Source organism: Mercenaria mercenaria, unplaced genomic scaffold (genome assembly GCF_021730395.1).
Source record: "Mercenaria mercenaria strain notata unplaced genomic scaffold, MADL_Memer_1 contig_5060, whole genome shotgun sequence".
In the NCBI taxonomy this organism is placed as follows: domain Eukaryota; kingdom Metazoa; phylum Mollusca; class Bivalvia; order Venerida; family Veneridae; genus Mercenaria; species Mercenaria mercenaria.
In genome coordinates this window covers 17,471-30,646 of record NW_026463342.1, presented here as the reverse complement: position 1 = coordinate 30,646, position 13,176 = coordinate 17,471, and the positions used below count along the sequence as shown (strand labels likewise).

General features: G+C 33.7%; 1 long non-coding RNA gene across 1 annotated transcript; it reads right to left on the bottom strand.

Moving 5' to 3' along the window:
* Positions 1–6,842: 6,842 nt before the first annotated feature.
* Positions 6,843–12,234, bottom strand: LOC128554470 (uncharacterized). The gene is made up of 3 exons (XR_008369618.1): positions 11,872–12,234; positions 7,355–7,438; positions 6,843–7,041 (listed from the first exon to the last, which is right to left on the bottom strand). It is a non-coding gene; the product is annotated as an uncharacterized LOC128554470 (long non-coding RNA).
* Positions 12,235–13,176: the final 942 nt, after the last annotated feature.

The window sequence follows — 13,176 nt, the reverse complement described above, 5'->3', positions numbered from 1 at the left end:
AGGTACTGGCTTTGTGAATGAACAAGTATTGTTCAATCAGTAGTGTTATATGGCCAAATAAAAAGAACTGATTTGGCCGACAACATTCTTATTTCGCTAGAAATTTAGTGTAAAGTTTATTTTCTATCGAAAAATCTTAAAGTACTGCTGTACCTATACAGGAAATAATTAAGATTATTCGATAGCTTTTATTGATATGATAAATACCAAAATGTTGAAGAATTTAAAAAGAATTGGCTTAATTATGAAAACGCACATAATCCCCAAACAGGGCACAGGAACCGTGTGAATCCCGCTGAAATACCAGTGACTGTTCGGGTGCCCATACCTGCACCCTATAACTAACATAATATAATAATATAAGCAAGTTCATTGAAAATAAGTATTCATGCCGGATTTAAATTGCAAGTCGTAAATTTTAGTTTACCGGTAATAGGCCGTTTGTATACCGAATGAATTACCATAAGTAAATTTAAAATGAAGAAATAAATGATATCAATAATTTCGAAGAATTAACGAAATGTAAATAAAGATATACATGTTGTATATGATATCAAGACTTTAGAAGAGTTAACGAAATGCAAATAAAGTGGAAAAAGTATACTTATTCGAACAAAATGTGTTCAATACGTTCATATTGCTTTTCTCTGAGCGGGTTCAAACGATTTTTTTAAACAATATAGACCTTGAAATATAGCTGTAGTGGTGTCATCTGTTAACATATTGCATTAACCGTTGTGAATTCTTTATAGATCTAATACTGACAGATATTTCCGGAAAAAAGCAGTGCATATATAAGCACCGCTTGAAAGTTTGTAAAATGAATATATATTGATAGATTATAAATAAACTGTATATTTTGAGTGATGCTCCTGAATATTATAATATTTTCAATTCAATATTTCTATTATCAAACATTTTATTAACATGGCAACAACAACGAAATGACGAAACGATAAGCCGGACAAGATATTCGAAAACATAGATACATAATTATCGTCTTGTGAAGGTGAAAACATATATAATTGGTAATTAATTAATTATCAACATAATTATTTCACCCACGAGCTTAAAATGACGAAAACATGTGTTAAATCAGTGATAATGATTTAAACCTTGGTGAGTATGTACTATGTTGTATACAGGTTAACTGGGGAACTGCAGAAAATTGCGAAGGATACACAAAATTCTAATCGTGTGTGAGATATGTGTATGACTAGAACCAGAACAGAACAGAACAAACATGATCTTTATTACACCCAAGTAATTATACAATATGGGGATTAAACATAATGACAGTACATAATAACATGTTTACATGAACTTCCGACAGGCAAATATTATTTTATCATGGGGGAAATCATGAATGTATCAGAAATTTTATACATCTAGTAGAAATCAATATTTCAAAAATTACAGAGGCTGCAAGTTGTCATTATAGTTTACAAACATTAATTGAAATTGTAGGCAAAAAATAAAAAATAAAAGGAATCCTTGCAAGTAATTAAAGAACGAATCAACAAAAAAGGTCGTCATGAATATCATGCGGACGTTTTCAATTCTGTTTGGGTAATGTGGTCAAAGGTGAGTCACTAACGCGTGGGATTTATTCTAATAATAGCGGCTACATCGCACTATTTTTAACGCGCACTAAGTTTTACTATGATAGTAGTGCGGTTATAATAATTACTCAAGCATATTATTCATTCATAATGGAGTAAACATGTGTGGGCGGATTATAAACTAAGGTAAAAGTAGGTCAGTTAATTCAATTAGAACTGATTTATTATTGCTCTAATCATTTTGCACGTTTCTGACAAAATACATGGTGAATTGAGTTAAGTTAATTTCGAAAGCAACGTTCAGAATCAGTAACATTAATATTCCCTAAGAAATGGTTTCGTTGTTGCTCAAAGAAGTTACATTTGAGCAAATAGTGCTGCTCAGTGCCTACAGCTCCGCTATTGCATTTTGAACATGTTCGATCCAGAAAATGTGTGCCGGCAGTCTGTGATTACATGTACGGAATTTGAAACAATTAAGAGGGCCATAATGGCCCTATATCGCTCACCTGTCATCATTGCACTTAAGGACAAGAAGGTCAAAAAATCATAATCAAGATCAATCAAAAGAATCATGAGAAAATATAGTTGAAATTTTCCTAAAGGTACAGATATGTCAAAATACACCTATAAATTGGAGGTACCATCCATGTTGTACCACAGGAAAGTGGTCTCGGTTTTCCCTACGGCCAATAATAAAAAAGTTACTAAATAAGCTATTTATAGTAACATAAAAGGGAAATAATTAAAAAAAATATTGTAAGTGAACAAAAGAAGGATCTGCCAAATAAAAACAAGAGCACTGTAATGCAACGCAAATGCAGAGCAATATAAACACAAAACAAAGTAATATGACATTTGACCCCTAAGTGTGACCTTGACCTTGAAGTGAGCCATCCGAAACATGCGCTCTGCACATCGTTTCGATGAGGTGAACATTTGTGTCAGGTTTCTTTGAAATCCTTCAAGGGGTTCAAGAGTTACAGAGCGGAAGGGAAATTGCTAACCAACAGACAGAAATACAGACAGACAGACGGACACCGAGGCGATAACATAATATGTCTCTTAGGGCGTATAAAAAGAAATCGAGATCTTATGGTGATACAAGTTGTGTGCAAGTTTGGTTAAAATCAAATCATAAATGAAGCTGCTATTGTGCAGACAAAGTCAAAATAGCTAATTTTGGCCCTTTCAGGGGCCATAACTCTGGAACCCATTATGGGATCTGGCCAGTTCAAGAAAGGAACCAAGATATTATGGTGACACAAGTTTTTGTGCAAGTTTGATTAAATTCAAATCATAAATGAAGCTGCTATTGTGCAGAAAAGGTCAAAATAGCTAATTCTGGCCCTATCAGGGGCCATAACTCTGGAACCCATAACGGAATCTGGCCAGTTCAAGAAAGGAACCAAGATTTTGTGGTGATACAAGTTGTGTGCAAGTTTGATTAAAATCAAATCATAAATGAAGCTGCTATTGCGCAGACAAGGTCAAAATAGCTAATTTTGGCCCTTTCAGGGGCCATAACTCTGGAACCGATAATGGGATCTGGCCAGTTCAAGAAAGAAACCAAGATCTTATGGTGATACAAGTTGTGTGCAAGTTTGGTTAAAATAAATTCATAAATGAAACCATTATCGTGCAGACAAGAAATTGTGGACGGACGACGGACGGACGAAGGACGATCACAAAAGCTCACCCTGTCACTACGTGACAGGTGAGCTAAGAAGTAAGGTAATCATTCTTCGGAAGAATTCGGAAATAATTTTCATACTCTAAGTTACTTTTAAAACTATTATATATCATTCCTTTATTAGACTGTTGCATCTGGGTGTGCCATTCTTGTTGAAATTGGTCAATGAGAGTTTAATTTGCTTACGCAATTTTTTTTATGACAGAAGTATTCTGGTATAACCATAGGTCAGGTCTTCCAACAGAATTTAGAATTTCCTTGATTTTACTTATCCATTTATAGTCGACGTGGCCCCGAGATACCATATATTTGTAATTTATAGAAGACAATTTTGTAACTTTGCCTAGTAATAGTTTAGCCCAATAAGAGATCATTTTTGTTTTAACTATTATAGATATTGGATATCTACCCAATTCGCCATAGAGCATATACATTGGAGTACTTTTGCGGGCATTTGTTATCCTTCGGAGGAAATCATTATGAACTCTTTCTAGCAAATCAATATTTTCAAAACCAAATATTTCCGATCCGTATGTCAGTATTGGTAAAACTGTATGGTCTAAAAGTTTTAAAATGAGATCGACAGGGAGATCAGCATTATTTGCCCTTGAAAATAAAAGGTACATAGCTTTGTTTGCTTGCTGGACTACATGTTTCCTTGCGTTCAGGAACGAACCATTACTTGAAAAGGTAACACCTAGATAATGATATTTATTCGTAATTTCAACTTGCTGTGTTCCGAGTGTAAAGTTAAAATTATTGGTGTTTCTTGCACCGAAGACAATTATTTTTGTTTTTTTGTAAATTAACTTTTAATTTCCAGTTATCACAGTATGTATTAAATTGGTCTAAAGTGTTCTGAAAATCAGACGCATTAGAAGTCATCAGCATAGAGTAATAGTAAAAGTTTAAGCCAGATCTCATCATCGGGACTATATAACTCTATGCCCATAGCACCATTTGCCTCCAGAAAAGATTGCAAATCATTAAGATACAGGGAAAAAAGTATGGGACTCAAATTTTCTCTCTGACGCAAGCCGATTTCAGACTGGAAGACTAACGATTTATTATTGTTGTGGGAAATACAGGATTTGATATTCTGATACATATTAAATATTACTTTAAAAAACTTCCCATGTATTAGATTCTGTGTCAGTTTAAACCAAAACCCATAGCGCCAGATTTTATCAAAGCACTGGGAAAAATCCACATATGAACTTTCGAGAGATGACTAAATTCAAGGTCAGGATTAACGTGGCATTGTTAGATTGAACTGGGGAATTCCCCGGTTCGTAGCGTATCCCCGGTTTGTTGGTGTGTTTTCATACGAAATTACCCAGTTGGCTATGTTCACACACACACACACACATACTCATATTGCCTACCATGTGGACACTGCAGTTTTAACCTTCACTGTGGACACTTTACTTTCTAATGGTATTATTCAAACAGAATTGATAATTTTCTTACTCTATCTTATTAATGAGGCTACTCATTTGATGATTTACTGAAAATAGCTAATATAAATGAAGAAGGGGTAACCCACAATATGGACACAAATTAGTCGTTGTGGACACCAGCCTTATATGGTAGGTGTCCACATGGGAAAATGATTTTCTCGTATTTATGCAATCACCATTATTTGAATATAATATACTGGATAAAGTCAAATTATTGTGTTCCGTCTATACTGCATTTTCAAGCCAAAAGTGTACTTTTGTCATGCTTTATTTTGTAACACTGAAATGCACATTCGGTTTCAATCTTAGACAAGTGTTATATACAGTATTCTGCAAGCATTAAACAAAACTTTTAGATGAGTGAAAGTCAAATTTTTCTGCAATATCACACGTTTCCAGACAGAATTTGAAAAAAATAAAAACCAGTTTTTTTCCTAAACTAAAGTTTCTTATTATTTAATTATTGTGTTTGACCAACAGATATTTTTCTTTACATAAAAATGCCAACAAATAGGTATAACTTTAAAAGTTATCAATATTTATGTTTCCCCTTCTCACTAACCGATGCATTTGTAAGGTAGACTGACCTCCAATAAACAATGATCCTTGTTTATTGGAACCATACTGTGATAGTCATTAGCCCCAAACTGTGTTGGTGAAGATAGAAATCCCTTGGCCCACTGCCAAGATCTAGGCCTTTAATTAAAAATTTCTATCACTGTTAAGATGAAAACAAACACAGTGCAAAGGATGAATAGATGTATTCGGACCGCGAACACGTATTTATTGTAAATAAATGTAAATGAATGATAATGGACTAATACTTAAACAAAAGTTCTGTTCAAATTCTGCAAGAATGAATTGTTTGGGAGGTATAACTTAGACGAATGATAAATCTTTAGCTTTCATTCAATAAGAACGACAACCTCAATTGAAGAACTACAATACTTTTATTTCAGTCAATTTTTTTTTTCATGAACGAACCCGTGATAGTAATTTGTCGATATTTTATGACCTCTTAAAGGCCTAGATTTTGGCAGTGGGCCAAGGGATTTCTGTCTTCACCAGCACAGTTGGTGGCTAATGACCATCACAGTATGGTTCCAATAAACAAGGGTCATTGTTTATTGGAGAGTCAGTCTACCTTACAAGTGTATCAATTAGTGTGAAGGGGAAACAATGTTATTTATTTTAAATTAATGAATAATTGATAACTTTTAAAGTTATGCTAGATTTCTGGGCATTTCTATGTAAAGAAAAATATTTGTTGATCAAACACAAGAATAGAATAATCAGAAATTTATTTTCACAATTATGAAATAATGAGAAACTAACTTAAAGAAATATGCAAGTTTTTATTTTTTCAAATTCTGTCTGGAGAATTGTGATATTTCAGAAAAATGTGACTCTGACTCATCTAAAGCTTGCAGAATACTGTAAATAACGTTTGTCTAAAATTGAAAACAGAATGTGCATTTCAAAGTTACAAAGCAAAGTCACTTTTGGAAACATACTGAAAATGAAAATTGAGTATAGATGGAACTCAATGATTTTATATTATATTGTTTGTCAGCACAAAGAACTAATGAAGTTTTCACTATACTTGTGTTTTATTATCATTATTATTTTCAATATTATTACTGTATCTGTTATCATCCTATATGTAATATAATTATGATATTAATAATAATAATAATGATAATTATGATTATTTTTATTATTATTATTATTATTATTATTATTATTATAACATTAAAGTAATAGTTATTAGCATCTATATAATATCAAAATAATAGTTATTATGATCATCATTCCACATTCACTGAAGAAAAATTTATTTCTTTCAACTCCACTGCACACATCTTCATGGTCTAGTTGGTGTCACTGCTGTGCTAATTGCCCTCTAATCAGTTACTGTTACATAATCGCTGATAAGCAGCAGATAAGATGGGACTTGAATATTGGATTGGGGGGGGGGGGGGGCGTACACTTATATAGTAGTGAATCTAGGCCTTTAACATGAACATCCAGCAAAAACAATACTGTACATGAACGAATGTCTGGGGACTTTATGTCAAAAAAAAAACAACACTGACTGACTTCATTTTTTTCTTTAATCTTTGTATTTCATGATGGACACGAAATTTGATGTTCTTCCAGTCACGACAAAGCAACAGGCTCTCATTTTTCCTTGCTCGTTCGCATTCCTCCTTGTTAGGAACTCTTAAGCAGCGGAGATTTTTGGCGAATGACCTTCGCATGGCCGCTAACTGCTCCTCTGTCCAAGGAACGACCTTGATCTTTTTGCCTGTTTGTACTGGAAATTCTAATATATACAAGAAAAATGTTTCAGTTACTGTGTAAAAAACACATAAAATCATAGTACAAAGAATCATGAAGGATAAAAAGAAAAAAAAAGAATAAATAAAGAAAAAATAAATAAACAAAGCTTTGAAATTAAAATGAATTAAATTTATCATATTCAACAAAGGGTTCTAATTACATTTAAGGTTTAGAAAGTACAAGTGGTAAAGAAGAAATATAAAGTTGTTAAGCCTTTACATTAATGTCTAATTTATTTGAATGGAAACTATTATTGACTGCAAAAAAATCATGCAGTGATTGTGTTAACACAATACCTGCTTTGCGTTGTTGTTGTTCTCATGACCAGTCGAACTACAGACCTTCCTTTGGTATTCACACGTTCTGCGTTCTACAGGAGGCTGTACGAAAAAGGTCATTGATTTTCATTAATTTTGATAATGTATATTTGATAAAGTTCGTTAAAATAGAAGTTTTACAGAAATATCTTGAATGATTTATTTCAACACTTTGTCTTAACATACTGGAAGTTCTCATACATGTATCTTTCAACCCCGTCGAAACGAGATTCGATACATTACCATATTTTAGCTAAAACATCCTGAATTAGTTATGTATCAGCATGTTTGGAGATAAAGAAGGAAAAGCCACTTCGTATTTTCATAATCTGATAACAGAATTGCATGTTAAAAGGTGTTTTAAATTTACTATCTTAAAGTGACTACTCAGTATGAATTATCAGTCCCAAATGGAATTTAATCTTTAAGTACAATTAAAACTGGCTGTCAAAATGTCAATCTAAAACCCAGCGGAGAGCGAAAATTGTTTTGTGAACATTAGGCATGGGACGCGTCCAAGGTCAAGTTCCGATCATATTCCAAAAAAAGTTTTATGGCCTGAGTGCATGTATAGAATTGTCTATGAAATTATATTTTTGACACCTTTGAACAATGTTGTGTGGTCATTTGATACAACCAGCTTAGCAGTCGAGACAAGCCTTTATCATTGACAAAAGCCTTTTTGGTCCTGTACCTTTTCGAACACATGCATAGACATGGTATGTGTAGATACTCGGTTTTGGGGAACTTGGACAAATATTCAAACTCATGAAAACTCACGGTATATATTGGTTTAATAATTTATAATGTAGCCATCTTTTATATCCTGGTAAGATAACGTGACCGGGAAAACTGAATGAATTCAGTACCGTATAAAATGAATTTGTAGGGTTTGAAATAGTTCAGAATATACATGTATAATACCAAGTAAGACATTTTTACCGCGGTGCATTAAACTGTCGCGCATCGTATCGTGCATTTTCAAAATTGTGCGTCGTACAATAACATTTCAGCAACACGAGTGCATTAGTACGAAACTATATATGTTTCCAAAATCACTATATACATTCTTTGATACCAAATATTCAACTAAATTGCAACATACTGTTGTTTTGATTCCCTGATCTTAAATAGGCGAACCTCTTGCGGCACAAGGGAATGGAAAGAGTGTCTGTCTCTAAGACTTTCCTTACCAGGTGGTCATTGGTTCAAATTCTTGATTAAAAGGTAAGTTGCTACACTTCAGATAAAAAGGAATAAGTTTGCGATGTCGATAGATTTGAGTATAATAGATACGTTAATAAAAAAGGTATAAAAGGTAAAAGGATATCTTAAAAATAAATGCGCCCACACTGCTACGAATGCTTGTAAGAGAAAATACATGTGGGTAATTCATAAACGCAATACAATGGATATTAAATCTTATAACTATCTTTTCTCGAATATTCTAAATAGAAACAGTATTACGCCATTAGAACCGGATGCTAAATACGCCGCTGTTCAGTTTTGCAAAAAAAAAAACAACTTACATACAGTTTGAGAAAACCCCTATAGTAAGTTCGCAATCCGTGGTCGCAGTACGGGTCGAAGTAAGCTGAAAATCTCTATTAGAAGGTCGCAGAAATGGCGAAAATCTGACGTTTATAACAAAAATGCACTTACTGACCTTTGACCTTGTGCTGTGACCTTACTATGACACTTAGAAGGCGACAGCCACCCCCCCCCCCCCCCAACCCCACTGAAACTTTTCCAATTTTATTTAAGTTAACAATGAACATGGCTGTCGGGCATTAACAAAAAATGCCATCAAAGGCATATATATGGGCAGACTACTAAATACATCGGTGGTTAAATTTTTTCATAACCTCAAAATAAATTACCTGAGATATCGCGGAGCGATATCGAAAAATGTTCCAAGTGTTTCTTTATTTATATTCACATATATTACTTTTGTTCAAATCTAAGAAGACAGCGAGTTACTATGGTTATAAGGTAACTCATAATTTTTGAACAATCCGAATTTAATGTGCTCGTGTTCACGTTTACACAATGCCAGATGGTGGGCATTACAGTCCAGAGACATGCCTTCGAATGGCGCACAGTCCTGAAAAGCCCTTGACACCGGCATACATACACAGACAAAGACGCATATATTTTTAGATGAAAATCCTGAAACATTATACATTTTAAATATGAGTTGCTCTGTTAAAAGATATAGGCTCCTAACTGCGACCAAACATAATTATTCAATGCTTCAGTTAGCCAATTTAATTGTGCATGCTTGCCAGATCTTCATTGCAGCATATCTGCTTGTAGGCAGCTACGCGCCTGCAAGCAGACTATGATTCGATGGTTGTTCCAACAGTAAATACGTATACATGTTTAACAAAAAAAATCTTTTGTTATTTGAAATAAAGTTTTATTGCACATGTGCGAGTTGTCGTTAGAAAAGTCAATTAATTTCCTAAGTTCTCCATTACTGATTCCGAGAGGATATTTTATTTTAAGCATATTAGTAATTGAAATCGTTGTTAAAGACACGCATTGCCAAGCTCTTCTGAAGCTAGGACACATTGTTTGCTAGCATAGTACATGTAGCATAAACAGGTACTACATGTATTTAAAAAAGATCAGCCTATTAAAGTGCAAACAATGATTCAATGCAAATTGGTGATTATGGTATTACATACATTGGATATAGTACACTAACTTTCCATTGAAAATGTTTATATCATTTTATTAAATATAGATGTCGAAATTAGAAAAAAATGCACTTGGTATAATATATTTGTTACATCTTACTAAACAATCCCGCATAATTCATGATATCTCAATTTTATTTACTATCCTGGTATAGTATATTGTCAAAATGTATTCCAAAAAGTATCATCCTAAATCTGTAACACATCCAGAAGTAGCATCCCACAACTGTAACATATCCAGCTAAACTGTAACATTTTATAAAACCACGAAAAATTAGACCCACAGTGATTTTTCTACATCGTATTATAAGTGCATGCCTAAAGATGGTTTTTATCGATGCAAATGAGCATTCATCCTCTTTAATCATAATATAGAAGTACAAGTTGAAGTTAATACAACATCTTATTAAAGAAACATTTTCACACAAGTATCTCTTAGTTTACAACTTAAAAGTCTTAAAATATTAAAATTGTAAATTTCTGTCAGTATTGAGATCAACTTGAGTATTTATACTTTCTATACCGGTAATCACAAATAATTATTAGATGTTCACAAAATGTATTTAAATTGCAAGTCACTGTCAATATTCACAGGTGGCAGTATCATTGATTGGTCACCCCTTCCCCACCCTAAGACCCCTGATACCACCCGGAAAAAAATTCTGACATTCTCAGGTGTTCCTTAATATCCCCACCCTACAAGACCCCTGATACAACCCTGCAATTTTTTTTTCAACTATCAAACTACTGTTTTGATAGTTGAATTTTTTTCAGGATTGTATCAGGGGTCTTGTAGGGTGGGAAAATTAAGGAACACCTGAGAATGTCAGAATTTTTTCGGGTGGTATCAGGGGTCTAGGTGGGGAAGGGTGACCAATCAATGATACTGCCACCTGTGTCAATATTGAGATCAACTTGAGTACTTGTACATTCTATAAACATTCTATAATCTCTAGTTAAATGTTCACATAATCATGAAATGGTATTGACCAAAGAAATCGGCATTATACAAGACTCGTGTAGTAAATTGACAGTTTTTATGTTTTACGTGTTTTTTGCACATGCTGACAGACATGTTACTATGACTCATTTTACGCTGGTTCCCGCCTTTGAACTGTCGAAGCAGTGAATCGTGGTACCTATCATAATCAGTCGTCGGTAATGTACGAGAGGATCCGATTGAATTTAGAGATTTTGACTGGTACATCGGTCATAATTAACTATCGTTAAATCGGTCGACTTTGATTAGTCGAGCGGAGACCAGTCCACGATAGTTTGCATATTTGATATTCGTAGGCGGAGACTGCTTCTGCAGCCACCGTTGAAATTATCGATAAATGGGCGGGGTTAAACTAATAGGACGGTTTACGACCCGTTAATCAGTACACATGGAAAGTTGTTTATTGCAAGTTACAATCGAGTAAACGACCGGATATTGATGATTTTGTTGGGGAGTTTGTAAAATATATACAATTACCGGCCACTGATGCTTCAAATTTATGGTTGCCATACGGGCTTCCGCCCGTATTTTTTTGGTAACCCGACGAAAATTTCTGGTAGCCCGCGGGCTCCGGGCAATTGATTTGTCGGACACTGGCATAAAATATGGTTGAACTATATTTTAATCAACTTCTTTTAGATAATTTTCTATCAAAATTTCGAATTTTGTCATTAAACGCTTGATAGATATCAATATACTGTGTTTCGTAGGTAAAACCATGTCTCAAACGACGTATATACCATTGATCTAGAAAAACAATTTTTACTTTTGCAAATAAAGAGATAAATCTTTACCATTTCTTTGGCAAACAAAACCCCGACAGCGATTATTATCCTCCGAATGCTGTAACGTTATCCAGTAATACTGTAACAGTAGCATCCTAAATCTGTAACATGATATCCTCCACAACCGAGTCTCGTGTAACAGTTCCTCCCCCGTGATTTTGAAAAGAAAAAAACCCAGAAGAATTATGCTATTTTTACCTGGATATTGAACTTTTTATATCAATATTGATACAAATACTATTAAATATATTAATTGAATAACATAAAGGCATAGTAATACAAATTTGGTTGCTGTTTCTATTGTGATATTGTTAACGTGACACGCCGATACTTCATGCATGTGGTTTTTATACATATTCGGTTGCAATCTGCGGTATGAATGAAACAGGGCCCATTATAATTTTATGTTGTTACTATGTGTAATGACCCACGAAAACTCTTTGTGTTTGAATTATCAAAATATGTCGAACATCAAAATTTAACTTCAATATTTTGTTTTAGACAAGCACCCGTCACTATGTTTATTCTTATGTACATATATCAGTTTTCTTCATTAGGAGGAAGTAACTCCAGAAGGTTGTTTCTACATTGACATTTATTGCCCCCGGCTCCAAACATAGGTTTGGTTCAGCTATCAGATAAAATTGTGCTACTTTAGAGGCTTAATTTGATATTTGTCTTTGTTTTCAAATCATTTTCTTATAAAATGTTTCCAGTATTTATAAAAAAAAAAATAACCTTGCAGTCAGGGAGCCTGCCTATTTCTGCATCTTTATTTACAGTGTTTAAAAATGTTTGATAAAAATCGGTCCGGTTTCACCACCTTTGTTTTCTTCTTCATGTATTCGGCAACAGACCCATCTAAACGTCAGTTACGATTGACCAGGTCACTAGTGAGATAACTCATTACATTGCTTTGTATTAAAAAGTCGTTATCGCCAGGAAACGCCAGTAAATTCTTTGAAATCCGGACAAATACTTCAAAGTCTACAAGAAAGACAAGAGTTGTAAAATGTTTAGTGGACTGCGGGAAAATTTGATCCGGCTGTGTATAGTTGCTTACATTATCGTTTCTTAGTTTTCTCACAGTAACAGGAACATTGTGGCGTAACAGCAAAAGAGAAAAGAATGTACTAGAAATATTTATCTTCCAATCTATCAAATGTATATTTGATATCAATCTATTTAGCTGATGTAATACGTATCATATAAAATTATTTGTAGATTGCAAAATTAGCTTCCTATAATAGACGAAGATTCGCATGCACAGTTAACATGACATTTTTAATTAAAAATACCGTGTTGAAACATATC